We start from the raw sequence: 13,825 nt of genomic DNA, 5'->3' as shown, positions 1-13,825 counted from the left end.
TAACAAATTATCAAAAAATTCAGAACTAAATTGATATAATCAAAAAGTTTAGAATTGAATTAGTTGCTATACAATATATTTAGAATTTTTTTTTTTGATAGGCTTTTTTTCACAACAGGCTACACAAATTGCGGTGAAGGTTTGTACTTTTTATCACTAGCAAAAAGGAAAGGGAAAAAAAGAAAAATTCAGAAAAAACTTGAAAAAATTCCAAAAATTGTCTATATTAGTGTTGGCCGACCTATGTGGGCCAACATTCACATAAGAGATTTCTAATCAAAATCCAAACACGAGCACTGGAATGTCAAGCCCGACCTCCGTATTAGGGAGTTAGGCAATGGTACCAAAGTTTGAGGACCGGCCATGGGCTCTAATGTCCCAAGCCCAATTCTCTATGGAACTAGGCTAAGGCATTGGGGTTCTTGGCCCAACTTCTTTGGACTCAAGCTTGACCTTAATGGACCCCAGGAGACCTAGCCTTGGCCCGTGGTAGCTATCAAGGGCCTAGGAAGTGGTTGTTCCCATGTCTAAATATAGTTTTTATTCGGGATAAGTACACTAATGGTGCCATAAGTTGTGTACGGCGCTCACTTTGGTGCCAAAAGTTTCCGTCGGATCACTTAAGTGCCAAATCGGAGGAAAAACGCTCATTTTGGTGCCACCGGCGAAAGATTCCGGCCTCCGGCGAAAGATTCCGGCAAAAATGATTTTTTTTTTATAAAAAAAATCGATAAGCCTTTAAATGACGTCGTTTTCGGTCCTCCTTAAGAAAACGACGTCGTTTTGCCGTCCTACGTGGATGGCTTCATGGAAACGACGCCGTTTAGCTCACATGGGGAAAAATTAGGGTTTCCGCCGCTCGGCCACCATCGTTCGCCCGCCGTCGCTCGACCACCGTCGCTGCTCGGCCATCGTCGCTCAGCCACCATGGTAGTTGCTCGACCAGGTGAGCGAGGAGAGACTAAGATTGTTGCAGGAAAAATCGAAGGCGAGGGCGGAGGAGGAGGAGGAAGAAGATGGGTCGAAGGGGCTGCTGGTGCGCTGCTGCTGCTGGTGCGTTGCTGGTGTCGTTCTTTGGTGTGCTTTGTCGGTGCTGTTCTTTGGTGCCGTGCCGGTGCCGTTGCTGGTGTGGGTCTTCGAGGAAGAAGAAGACACGAAGACGAGCTTCCCTCTCTCTCAATTTGGGGATTAGGGTTTCAAAGTTGGGGGAAAGATGCCAAACGGCGTCGTTTTGGTGTTTGGATGCTGACTCAACTCTCCGACGAGCCACGTCGCGTCAAAAATTAATAAAAAAAGGCCACGTCAGATTTCCGGCCAATTTCGTCGGAGTTGGCACCAAAGTGAGCGTTTTTCAAATTTTTTGGCACTTAAGTGATCCGACGGAAACTTTTGGCACCAAAGTAAGCGCCGTACACAACTTATGGCACCATTAGTGTACTTATCCCGTTTTTATTCAAGCGCTGATATCTAATAATATCTTGGAAAATGATTTCCGAATTTTTAAAGAGAAAATCATTTTTTTCTGAAATTAAGTAAAAAATTTTAGTTAACTATGAAAATATGACTTTGTTTCCTAAGTGATCTATTGGAAAATGGGGAAAATGTTTTGCACAAAACAAACGAAGCTTTAAATGAAAATATATGACAAGCGTTAGATTTGCTTGCATTTTTTGAAGTTTTATTACCTGGTTACAATTTTCCAATTTTTTTTTCAACTTTTGGTGTTCTAGACTCTAAAGCTTCGTTGCGTCAAGTCAAGATTGCCCCCATCGAATCATCGTGCAAAAGATTTTTTAAGAAAATATAGATGAATTGGGTCGATGACCTAAACAAAAAGAAGACGACCCGCGTAATCTTCATATAGGAAGCATAAGCTGTGGGTTAGTGTCTGGATGGAGTAGGTTTTAGAAATGGTTCCGATGGTAAATGGCCTCCTACGTAGGAAAATGCGTGGTGCACGTACTTATTGTACTTATGGTACATGTGTTGATTAAATTAACCGTATTTGTGTCCTAATCGTATTAATGCGGAATAAGGAACTTTAATAACTAAAAAAGATATTACAAAGGAGAATATCTGAGAAGAAAATCATAAGTAATTCAATCCCATTAAATGCATGCTTATCATTGTAAATTTGTAAGCAGGATAAGCTTCTTTAAAGAGGTTCCGAAATGCTCAAAGTTATGGGGCAAAAAAGAAAGTACGAAATGTTCCCTCAAATATTTGAATCTTCATTTTTGGAACTTAGTTTTCTTGGATTGAGTCACTGACATCATGTCAGTGACATATGCTCACACTGTGTTCCCAAAAATCGTCTTCCTATTCCAGTTAATCTTGATGGATGGAATCAATGGCTAAACGCAAGTGAAACAGCAGAATTATTTCCGACCAGGTTGAACTAACTTTATCTGATTCGATTAAATCGCTGGAATCCCACTTGTGGTCACTGTCCCAACTTTTCTTTTTCCTTTCTGTAGTTAGTGAATTTTAAGCGAACTCCTTCCGAACTTCTTGAAATATGTCAGTGCGGCAATTTATCTTATTGTAGAAAAACATTAACAGCTGTTCCAATCATCTTTGATTAAAAAATTATTTTTTTAATAATTCAAGAGTAACGACGCAAAGACCCGACTGCCTGGTGGCTTATAAAATGCCTGATAACTATCATGAATCAATTAAGTCCAAGTCTACCGATTCAAAGCAATTTTCACATGGTAGGGTTTTTGGAAATTTTCTAATACCCCAACGAACTGCCTAACCAGGGTGTTGAGTATAAGGATGAGCATAATTTAGGTTGGGCCGATAATCTAGCACCTAACCTAGGGTCAAAGCCGTACAATGTTAGTCCTCCATTTTTGAAATCGAGAATCGACTTTGTTGAGCTTGGACCGAGAATCAGACTAATCTTATGGGTCCGATTCGGTTCGAAGGTTAATCTGAGATCAAATGATTTTTTTTTTTTTTGTTTCATTTTTTTATTCCTTAAAAAGAAAAACATACTCCTTTAAATTACATTTCTATCAGCAACATGACATTAGCAACTAAACTATGAATACGTTATATATAAAAAATAAATCTATGATGAGGTAACAACATATTGTTCATGAGCTTTGTAATTGCACTTAAGTACAGACATAGTTGTTTGGAAAAAAATTCTAATTAATTCGAGAATTATTATATAGATGCTAATTTAGTAATAAATTTTCTAATTTTGTGAATTGAGACCTAAACCTTCGTGCGAAATTCTAATATAATTATTTTAACAAATTTTCGCCGTAAATCACTAATGTTGTGGTGTGCTATGTAGGGCTGTTAGTGATGATTAGAGTCTAGAACATCCCGCGAAAATTAGCCAAAATGATTAGATAAAAGTTTGGGATTAAATTGATAAAATTGAAAAATTTATAACTAAATTGATCCTCTTACAATAGATTTATAAAATTATGTGTTGAGTTTGAGTTGTGTATGAAATCTGACCAAGGGATTTCAACTCTATTCAAAATCCGGCTTATTTTTTTAATGAGAATCAAATGTGTATTCTTGGGGCGGTGGAAGTTGATTTCCTTTTCTATTAATAAAAAGTTATCTTTTTCTTTTTTCTTCTTTTTTTGGGTGTCAAGAATGTTACCTTGAATGGGTTCTGTTAAAGTGGGTTTTGCTTTTATTTTCCAGAAGCCTAAAGCAGCCGCATAATAAGGGGGAAAGAAAGGAAGCCGTGGGTTTTCCTTCTGTGAAAAGAGCCGCGGCACGAAGAAAGGGTAAAAAAAAATAATAAATAAAAAAACGTGAAAGGACGCTCTTGGTTCAGCCGTACGTAAAGCTTTTGCGTGCATCGGAAAATATGATCTAAGTAGCGTCAACACTGACATGCGACACGTGATACGATATAACACGAGACACCAACATGTCGTTTTTCAAAAAATAAAAAATTTCGACACGTTAGGATACGTTATATAAAATATGTACAATTTATCATTTTTATGATTATTTCAATCAAATTAATTTGAATCAAATTCATAAATAAATAAACAATTAAAAAGCCTAGAATGAATTTATATTGAAAACATTAATCTGTTATTTATTAATATCATTCATTGTTTCAATTTAAGAAACAATAATTCATAAAACTTGGAGAAAAAACAAGTGATTCATATTACGGATTCACATGTTAGATATGTTGGAAGATGAGAGAAAAACCTTAAGGAGTAAATTGTATATTATCATAATTGAGAATCATTGCATTTTTAAAATTGACCTCAATATCGAATCACATGTTAGAAACTCGTATGTCAGAATTCCGACTTGAGTGTCGAAGAGTGTTGGGAAAGGTGACCAAGTGTTAGATTTTTCGACACGTGTTGATCGAGTGTTGGAGAGTGTCGGACACGTGTCGAAGTGTCCAACACGACACGAAGGCTTTTGGAGAGTGTCGGTGCTTCATAGCATATGATTTGTGTGGTGAGTTTTACGGCCTATTGAGTTGTTTGTTTATAAATACCATGAGTTTAGAATTTAATCTAGGTGTCCAGCCAGAATTATTGACCACAAGAGGAGTGTCCGCTCTACCATTAAAATAAACAGGGCACGATAGATAGAGCTCTCGCCCAAAAAAACAAAAGGGAGTGGCAGAAGGGTAAAAGCAGCTTGAAGAAAAACTGCAAAAAGTGGAGCAGAGGAGAATCAGATACCCACTTGGAGGCAAGAATACTCAACTAGAGGCCTGGTCAAGAAGGAACTTTGGGCAAGTAAATTCGTGAGAAGTTGATGTGGGAGCATCAGGCTCTATCAATCAGCCCTCAAGCTCTACTCATGTCTTTAGGGGTATAACCAATCCAAATCCACTCATAAACTAGATTGGACCGCCCAAAAAATAGGTCTAGAATCCGGTTTCAATGGGAACCAATCTAGGAATAGGTTCCAAATATTTGGAACCCATTGGAATCAATCCGAGAATATATTCCAAGTGAATACATACCCAAGAATTGGATTGGACTATCCTATTTTGGGACTAGTTTTATAAGCTAAAAAATCAAAACCCTAATTTCTTTTTCCCCTAAACATTATGAGTTTAGGATTTAATCTAGGTGTCTAGCCAGAATTATTGACCACAAGAGGAGTGTCCACACGGCCATCAAAGAAAAGGGGGCAAAATAGATAGAGCTTTCGGCTAGAAAATAAAAGGGAGTAGCAAAAGGGTGAAAGCAGCTTGAAGAAAAATAGCAAAAAGTGGAGTAGAGGAGAATCGGATACTAGAAAATTCATGCCTAGTTATAGGCAAGAATACTCAACCAAAGGCCTAGTCAAGAGGGAACTTTGGAGTGCGGGACACCCTGAAGTGCCATAATCAAGACGGACACTTAAGTCATAACTTTAAAATGGTACACTTAAGTGCCATCATCGGAGTAAAATGGGACACTTAAGTGCCACGGCGAAAATCCGGCCAAATGGCCGATGTGGCGACTTTCCGGCGAGCTTGGTCCAAAACGGCGTCGTTTTGCATGCGACGTGGCGGAGAAAATGCAAAACGACGCCGTTTCGCGTCTACGTGTAAATAATAGTATATAAATTAATTAAATTAGATTTAAAATATTCAAAAATTTTAAAAAAAATAAGAAAAATTTTAAAAATTTTTAAAAAATTAAGAAAAATTTTAAAAATTAAGAAAAATTTTAAAATTTTAAAAATTAAGAAAAATTTTTAAAATTTTTAAAATTTTTAAAATTAAGAAAATTTAAAAATTTTAAAAATTAAGAAAAATTTAAAAATTTTAAAAATTAAGAAAAATTTAAAAATTTTAAAAATTAAGAAAAATTTAAAAATTTTAAAAATTTTAAAAATTTTAAAAAATTAGAAAATTTAAAAAAATTTAAAAATTAAGAAAATTTTAAAAAATTAAGAAAATTTTAAAAAATTAAGAAAAATTAAAAAAAATTAAGAAAAATTTTAAAAATTTAGAAAATTTTAATTTTTTTTAAATTAAGAAAATTTTAAATTTTTTAAAAATTAAGAAAAATTATAAAAAATAAAATTATAAAAAGTTATAAAAGGGGGGTGGGAGGCCGAACGGGGCGGCTCCCTTGCCGCCGCCGGCGGCTCCCTCACCGCCGCCACCTCCACCGCCGCCGCCCTTTTTTTTTTTAATTTTTTAATTTTTTAAAATTTTTTAATTTTTTAAAATTTTTTAATTTTTTAAAATTTTCTTTTTTTAATTTTTTTTTTAATTTTTTAAAATTAAAGTTTTTAAAATTAAAATTTTTTAAATTTTCTTTTTTTTTTTAAATTTTTAAAATTAAAATTTTTTAAATTTTTTTAATTTTTAAATTTTTTAAAATTAAAATTTTTTAAATTTTTTAAAATTAAAATTTTTTAAATTTTTAAAATTAAAATTTTTTAAATTTTTTAAAATTAAAATTTTTTAAATTTTTAAAATTAAAATTTTTAAAATTTTTTAAAATTAAAATTTTTAAAATTTTCTTATTTTTCTAAAATTTTTAAAATTAAAATTTTTATAATTTTCTTATTTTTTTAAATTTTTTAATTTTTTAAAATTAAAATTTTCATAATTTTCTTTTTTAAAAAATTTTTTAAAATTTTTAAAATTAAAATTTTTAAAATTTTCTTATTTTTCAATTTTTTTAATTTTTTAAAATTAAAATTTTATAATTTTCTTTTTTTTTTTTTAATTTTTAAATTTTTTAAAATTAAATTTTTTAAAATTTTCTTTTTTTTTTTAATTTTAAAATTTTTAAAATTAAAATTTTTAAAATTTTCTTTTTTTTTTTATAATTTTTTTAATTTTTTGAAATTGAAATTTTTAAAATTAAAACTTTTTAATTTTTTTAATTTTTTTTTTAATTTTTATGCTCGATTTGGAGCTCCATGCGAGCCACGTAGGCAAATAATAATAATAAAATATTGCCACGTAGGATTTCCGGCAAGGGTCACGGAGTGGCAAGACTTAAGTCATGTCCATTCGAAAAAAAAAAAGTTAAGCACTTAAGATACCGTTTTGAAGTTATGGCACTTGTCTGGTCGGCGTCCTTGCAGTTAGCTAAGACTTGTGGTGTATCTTTGGGAACTTTGGGCAAGTAAATTTGTGAGAAGCTGATGCGGGAGCATCTACCTCTATCAATCATCTCTCAAGCTCTATTCATGTTTTTAAGTGTGTGCAAACAAACTAGGTCTATCCGAAAACCGGATCAAATAGCTCGTAAAACAGGTCTGGAAACTTATTCCAATGGGAACCAATCTATGAGCAAGTTCCAAATTTTCGGAACCAGTTGGAACCAATGATGCCTACCCAAGAATCAGATTGGACCATCTTGTTTTGGGACTGATTTTATAAGCTGAAAAAAATCAAAACCCTAATATCTTTTTCCCCTAAATTCTGATCTCAACACCCCTTCGTCCTTTGTTCTTCATCAAAACTCATTGTCACTCTTTCCTCTTCCTCTAAATTTTTATGGATGAATGGGAAATTGAGTTTTATAATTTATGTTTTATATTACGTGTTTAAACTTTTTATTATTTATAATTATACATGACTACTTTTTCATCTTATGGATTATTGTTTTTGGTAGATAGGGATTTATGTTGTTCATTTGTTTTACTTTGACTCACTTTGATACTCATAGCCTCATATGATTTTGTCGTAAGAAAATGAAGAAAAAAAAGGAATTTTTAAATAAAAAAAAGAGTTAATACCCTGAAAAAACCCCAAATAGGTATACATGTGACAAATTTATCCGAACTTTTTTATTTTGGGTAAAAGGGAAGAATATATTAGCAAGAACCAACTATACAAAAGACCGGCTCCAAAAACATCCACTCAAAAAAGAATCTTCAATGAGTGAAAGGGCATCGGTGTAAGATGAGCAACAAAAGAAAGAATAAAAGGCAACAAAAGCCAACACGAAGGAAGACCAACAACAACCCTCCAAGATCGAGCCGAGAAAGCAGCAAGACGAGAGAAGGTTGGTGCAGAACAAGGCAACGACACCTCATAAAACAGCACTAGTGAGAAGAAGAACCCGTGAAGATGGAAGGGTCAAAACCCTAGGATCTCTGGAGTCTCCTATTCCTTGCGTTGTCCGGCACATTATGGAAAGTGAGAGCTTTATCTTAAGAACCTTGATAATATGGTTCTTGATGTCCAAGACCACCAAGGTTTCCCAAAAAAAAAAAAAAAACATTGTTCCTATTCTTCCAAATAAAATGGCATATCGCACCAAAAGAAAAATGAGTAATGCTATGGTAGAAATCCTTTCCCGCAAGGAACTTCATCGCCCAACTAAGGTTGTCCATCCATGGCTTATTATGCCATGGAAGGTTACATCTGGTGGCCCAAAAATACACAATTGTCACTGAGATATGACACTCAAAAACAAGTGATTAGTGGAGTCCTGCACAGAACTACAAAAAGCACATAATCCATGATCAATTCTCCCATAAGAAAGAAGGGCCACCCGAGTGGGCAAGCGGTTTTTTGTTATAAGCCAAAGGTGAAATTGAAATCTAGGGGCTAAAGCATTATCCCAAAGGAATGAAGCCCAAAGAACTCGGCACTTCTTAATACAAATGATCTCCCAGGCAGAGCCCACCGAAAATATGCCCGAAGAGTTACCAGACCAGCAAAAGCGATCAGGGGCAAAGGAGAGGACTAGTAAATCCAACTGCCAAACTTGTAATAAAGCTCTAAAAACCTGACCCGCGGGAGAGAGCAGATCCGCCAAAGTAGCAAGTTTGGAAAGACCAGAAGTTTCTATAAGGGAATCAGGGATGATTAAGTTCAAAGGGCTTACAGGAAGCCACCAATCGAACCACACAAAGACCGATAGCCCATTGCCCACATTCCAACGAAAGGAGGAACGAAACTCTGTCCTTAACTGAAGAATTTTTTTTCCAACCCCACGAGCAAACAGAAGGTTTAGAAGCAACCTAGAAATTATCCCATTTTAAAAAATTGCTATGAATCCAACGGCACCAAAGAGACTCCTTATCAGTAAATAGGATCCAAATATATTTCAACATCGCTGCTTTGTTGCAATCACGAAGTTTGCGGATACCAAGACCACCTTCTACTTTGGGAAGGCACATATCATCCCATGATACTTTTGCCCCCCCCACCAAAACGAGTAAGAGAGGTGCATTTTCATAAGAACTGCCTCAATTTCTGCTCCATCCGTTCTAACACCGAACAAGGTAAGGTGAATACACTGGCCCAAAAAGCTTGAATGGAGTGAAGAACTGGCCTTATTAACTGAAGATGCCCTACGAAAGATAGAAACCGATGCGCCCAAGATTGGACTCTTGTAGTAATACAATCAATCAGTGTAATACAATCTGCTTTCCCCAGCCTGGAGGAAATAATCGGCACACCTAGGTAACGCAACGGTAAATTGCTCTCTTGGAAATCAAAAGCCAATAGGATACGGCTCCTAAGTGAAGAGACCCACCAGATAAAAAGACTCCACTCTTGCTTTTATTTGGTACTAAACTGCTCCAAGAGGAAAAGATATCCAAGGTCCTCTTAAGACACACTACCGAAGTCCAATTAGCCTGGCAAAAGAGGAAGACGTCATCGGCAAAAAACAGGTGAGAGAGTTTTACCGGTTTGCACCTCCATAAGTATTTAAATTCCTTGCGCGAAGTGTAGCCACTTAAGATGCCGGAGAAGATTTACATAATTAGAGTAAAGAGATATGGAGACATCAGATCTCCCTGTCGAATACCTCCGCCAACCGGGAAGAATCCATGCAGTTCACCATTAATTGAAACAGAAAACTTTGGTGTATGAACACAAACCATTATTGGTTGAATAATCCAAGGAGGGAACCCAAAAGCATAGAGAGTTAGTTCCAAAAAGTTCCAAAAAGTCCCAAGATAGTGTATCATAAGCCTTCTGAAAATCAACTTTAATAGCACATTTCGAAAGGTGGGGATCACGGTGAAAACCAGCAAAAAGTTCTTGAGCAAGTAAGATGTTATCCCTAATATGCTTACCCTTCACAAACACATTTTGAGATAGGCTTATCAAGACATCCAAAACCGAGGCAAGACGATTAGCCAAGATCTTTGTAATGACTTTATAAATCGTATTGCAACACACAATCGGTCTAAAATCAGCAACAACAGTAACATTTGGTACTTTAGGCACGAGAGTGAGTATGGTATTATTTACCTCCTTTAAAAGCCGGCTAGTAGCAAAGAAGTCTTGTATAGCTTCTAGGACAAACGGACCCATAATCCCCCAGTTGTTCTTGAAGAATTCCACAAAGAAACCATCAGGCCCCGAAGCCTTGCCACGGGCGAAGGAGAAAAGAGTGTCTCGAATTTCAACATCAAAAACCGGGCAAGCGAGGGTGCTCACCTAGTCATTTGAAAGTGGATGCCGTATGACTTCCTTCAGTGCTTGTAGTGACGGTTTGGAGAGAGTAATCTTCGGAGTAAACAAATCTAAATAAAACACAACAAAAATTTGAGGAACTTGGTCAAGATTAGTAATCAAGGTACCGGAAGGATCCTTTACCGACAAAATCCTATTTCTGACCTGTCTTCTACTGACAGAGTGGTGAAAGAATCTTGTATTTCGATCTTCTTCCTTTAGCCATCAAACTCTTGACTTCTGTCTATAAGAAGATTCTTCATATTTTCGCAAATCGACAAAGGTACGATGCTGAGATTTCTCAAGATCCGAGAGGGGGACATTATTCAGTTCAAGCTAGAGGTCGACTTGGGTGAAGTGGAGGGCATCCCTAGCTGCCTCAGTTCTCTTAAATATATCAGAAAATGCCTCTCTGTTAAGTCGCTTGAGGTAACCCTTTAAAGTCTTCAATTTGGAGACAAGACGAAACATGGGAACCCCTCTACTTTGTAAGTGTAGGCCAAGTTTAATAGTCCCTTTGAGGTAACGTAAAACACATTTAATAGCGCTCCAATGTAACTCTGTTGGTTAATGCATATACTAAGAGCATTTGTTGACAACAAAAGCAACATCAAGCCTTGTAAATGTAAGATATTGAAGAGCACCAACAATCTTCCTATATTTGGTTGCATCAATATGAGGTGACCCATCAACAAGAGTAAGAGAGCTATCGGTAGCCACTGGGGTGGTAATCTCCTTAGCTTCTAAGATGGTTGCTCAATCAAGAATGTCCCTTATATACTTGTGTTATGTGAGAAAGAGATTAGACTTTATGCATATCACCTCAATTTCCAAGAAGTGATGTAGATCCCCTAGATCCTTTAGAGAGAATTTACTTGCAAAAGCTATCATAAACTTTTGCAAAAATTTTGTATTACTTTTAGTCAAGATCATATCATCTACATAAACTAAGAAATAAGCAATGATTCCATAATATTTGTATATAAAGAGCGAGGAATTTGATTTGGATTGAATAAATCCAAATGAGATCATAAAGAAGCTAAGTGCTTGTTAATACCTGCAAGGGGCTTGCTTAAGACTATAATAGCTTTCTTCAATTAACATATGAGATTTGGATGCGATGGATTGACCAATTCTGTTGATTGATGCATATAAACTTCCTCCATAATGGTGCCATGCAAGAAAGCATTGTTGACATGCAATTATAGAAAGGGCCAACTGTTTGATAAGGCCAGACAAAGAATGACGTGTATTATGGCAAGTTTGATAACTAGATTGAACATATGATCATAGTCAAGTAAGGGTGTACAAAAGAACCGAGACCCACCTAGACCGCCCAAAATCGGACCAGAACCGCCTAGAACCGGTGGTTCCTAAGCGAACCGGTCCGGTTCCCAATTCCAATTTATGGGAACCGGTGGGTACCAGTCTGGTTCCTGGTTCCATGGACGGATCCGCCCACTCGGACCAGACCGGTTATATTACAATAATATATTAATTTTTAATATTAAAAAATTCGAAATTAGTAAATCTAAAATTTAGGACTCTAATCACCATCTTGTCTCAATTTACTATTCTCCTACTCCATCTTGTCTCTCTTAGTTCAAAATCTCCCAAAGCTCCCTCTTCCTCTCCAATTCACCTCCAGATCTACTCATCTCCCTTCAAGTCCTAGCCCGAACTTGGCAAAATAGTGAGTTGATTATCTTTTCCCCCCTCGAACTTGAACTCTCTCTCCACGTTGTCACCACCTCTGTATTCACTGTTACTATCATCCTCTTCTTTGTTGGGCTCGTTTCGCTTCTACCTCCCCTCTTCCTCCTCCCCCTCCCCAGGCCTCCCCCCATCGTCCTCATTTTCGGGGACAAGGGTGAACTCCAAGTCTAAGAATAGCTCATCATCCCCATTGTCCTCTTCATTGTTAGTCTCGAGGGGGGAGTGGGAGATGGCGGAGGCGTGGCAAAGATGGTGGTGGTGATTGGGATGGAATTGGCGCGAGGGTTGCGATTGCCGCCACCGTTGCGCTAGTACTTGAGAAGAATAAAGCTACCATGGTCAGGAGAGCTAAAATAAGTAGATGTGGGGAGAGCGAAAAGGGAAGGCGCGGAGGTTGGACCGATTCTATGGATCCACCTAGGAACTAGACCAGACCGGAGATCCAGTTCCCGGGTGGATCCATGCAACTAGCGAGCTATTCCTAGTTCCAATTTTTCGGAACCGGTTCTTAGCGGGTGGTTCCCAATTCTAGGTTGAGAACCGCCCACCCAGACCATACACACCCCTATAGTCAAGTCCTAGCCGTTGGTGAATCACTTAGTGACAAGTCATGCATTGTACCAAGCTATGCTACCATTTGAGCTTTGCTTGACTTGAAATATCCACTTGCAGCCAATGATATTATGATAAGGCTCAAGTGGTACAAGCCGCCATGTACCATTTCGAAGAATTGCATTACATTCCTCTGACATAGCAATGCACTACTTTGGATCTTTTAAAGCTTAGGAAACACATGTTGGTTCAAGTAAGGGTGGTAAAGGATGTTTGGTAGATGAATGCATCTTTTTGGATTTGTAATTGTTATTCAGAGAGCAAGTGATCATTGGATGAGAACCAGTGAGTATTGATGGAATTGTGGTGGAGGGGGCAAATGAAGTATTTGAGTCCATGGGAGGCATAGATGGAGTTTCAGTGACTAATGATGGATCTGAACTAAAAAATGTTAAAGTGTTGTTCTCCACCAAAGTTGTGAGGCCATTCAAATCGTGATCTAAAATTTCTCCATCTATTGAACTTGAAAGACATGTTTGACTGTGCATGGTATGCCTTAGCTGTCATGCGTTGGAAGAGGTGTCGGAATTCTTTGGTAAAAAATGAGAGGGTGCACAAGTACTTTAAGGTGGTAGAGACATGGATTAAGAACTATTACAATGAAAGGGTTTAGCGTGTTTGGAGTAAGGAAAAATGGACTTATCGAACACTACATGACATGAGACAAAAACTCTGTTTTGTTGAGGGTCGGAACACTTGTAAGCACTTTGATTAAGAGAGTAACTAAGAAAAATACAAGGTTTCAATTGATATTCAATTTTGTGCTTGTCATATGATTTAAGCCAAGGATAACTTAAGCAACCAAAAACTCGAAGTTTCAAGTAATTTGGATAGGAATTGAAGAGAGTATCAAAATGAGATTTGAGTCCTAAGACCAATGTAGGTAGACAATTTATTAGAAATATAGCGGCTTGAAATGTGTAGGACCAGATAGAGGATGGAAGAGATGCTTGATGAAGCAATGTAAGACCCATTTCAACAACATGCCTATGACGACTCTCTGCAATCCCAATATGTTGGGGGTGTGTGTGGAGGTATTTGTAAATGTGTAATCCCATGAGACAAGAAAAATCCTTTTTAATTTTTTATATTTTCCACCACCATCAAAGTAAA

Source organism: Eucalyptus grandis, chromosome 6 (genome assembly GCF_016545825.1).
Source record: "Eucalyptus grandis isolate ANBG69807.140 chromosome 6, ASM1654582v1, whole genome shotgun sequence".
In the NCBI taxonomy this organism is placed as follows: Eukaryota; Viridiplantae; Streptophyta; class Magnoliopsida; order Myrtales; family Myrtaceae; genus Eucalyptus; species Eucalyptus grandis.
The sequence above is the reverse complement of the archived record's forward strand: the minus strand, read 5'-3'. Positions refer to the sequence as shown.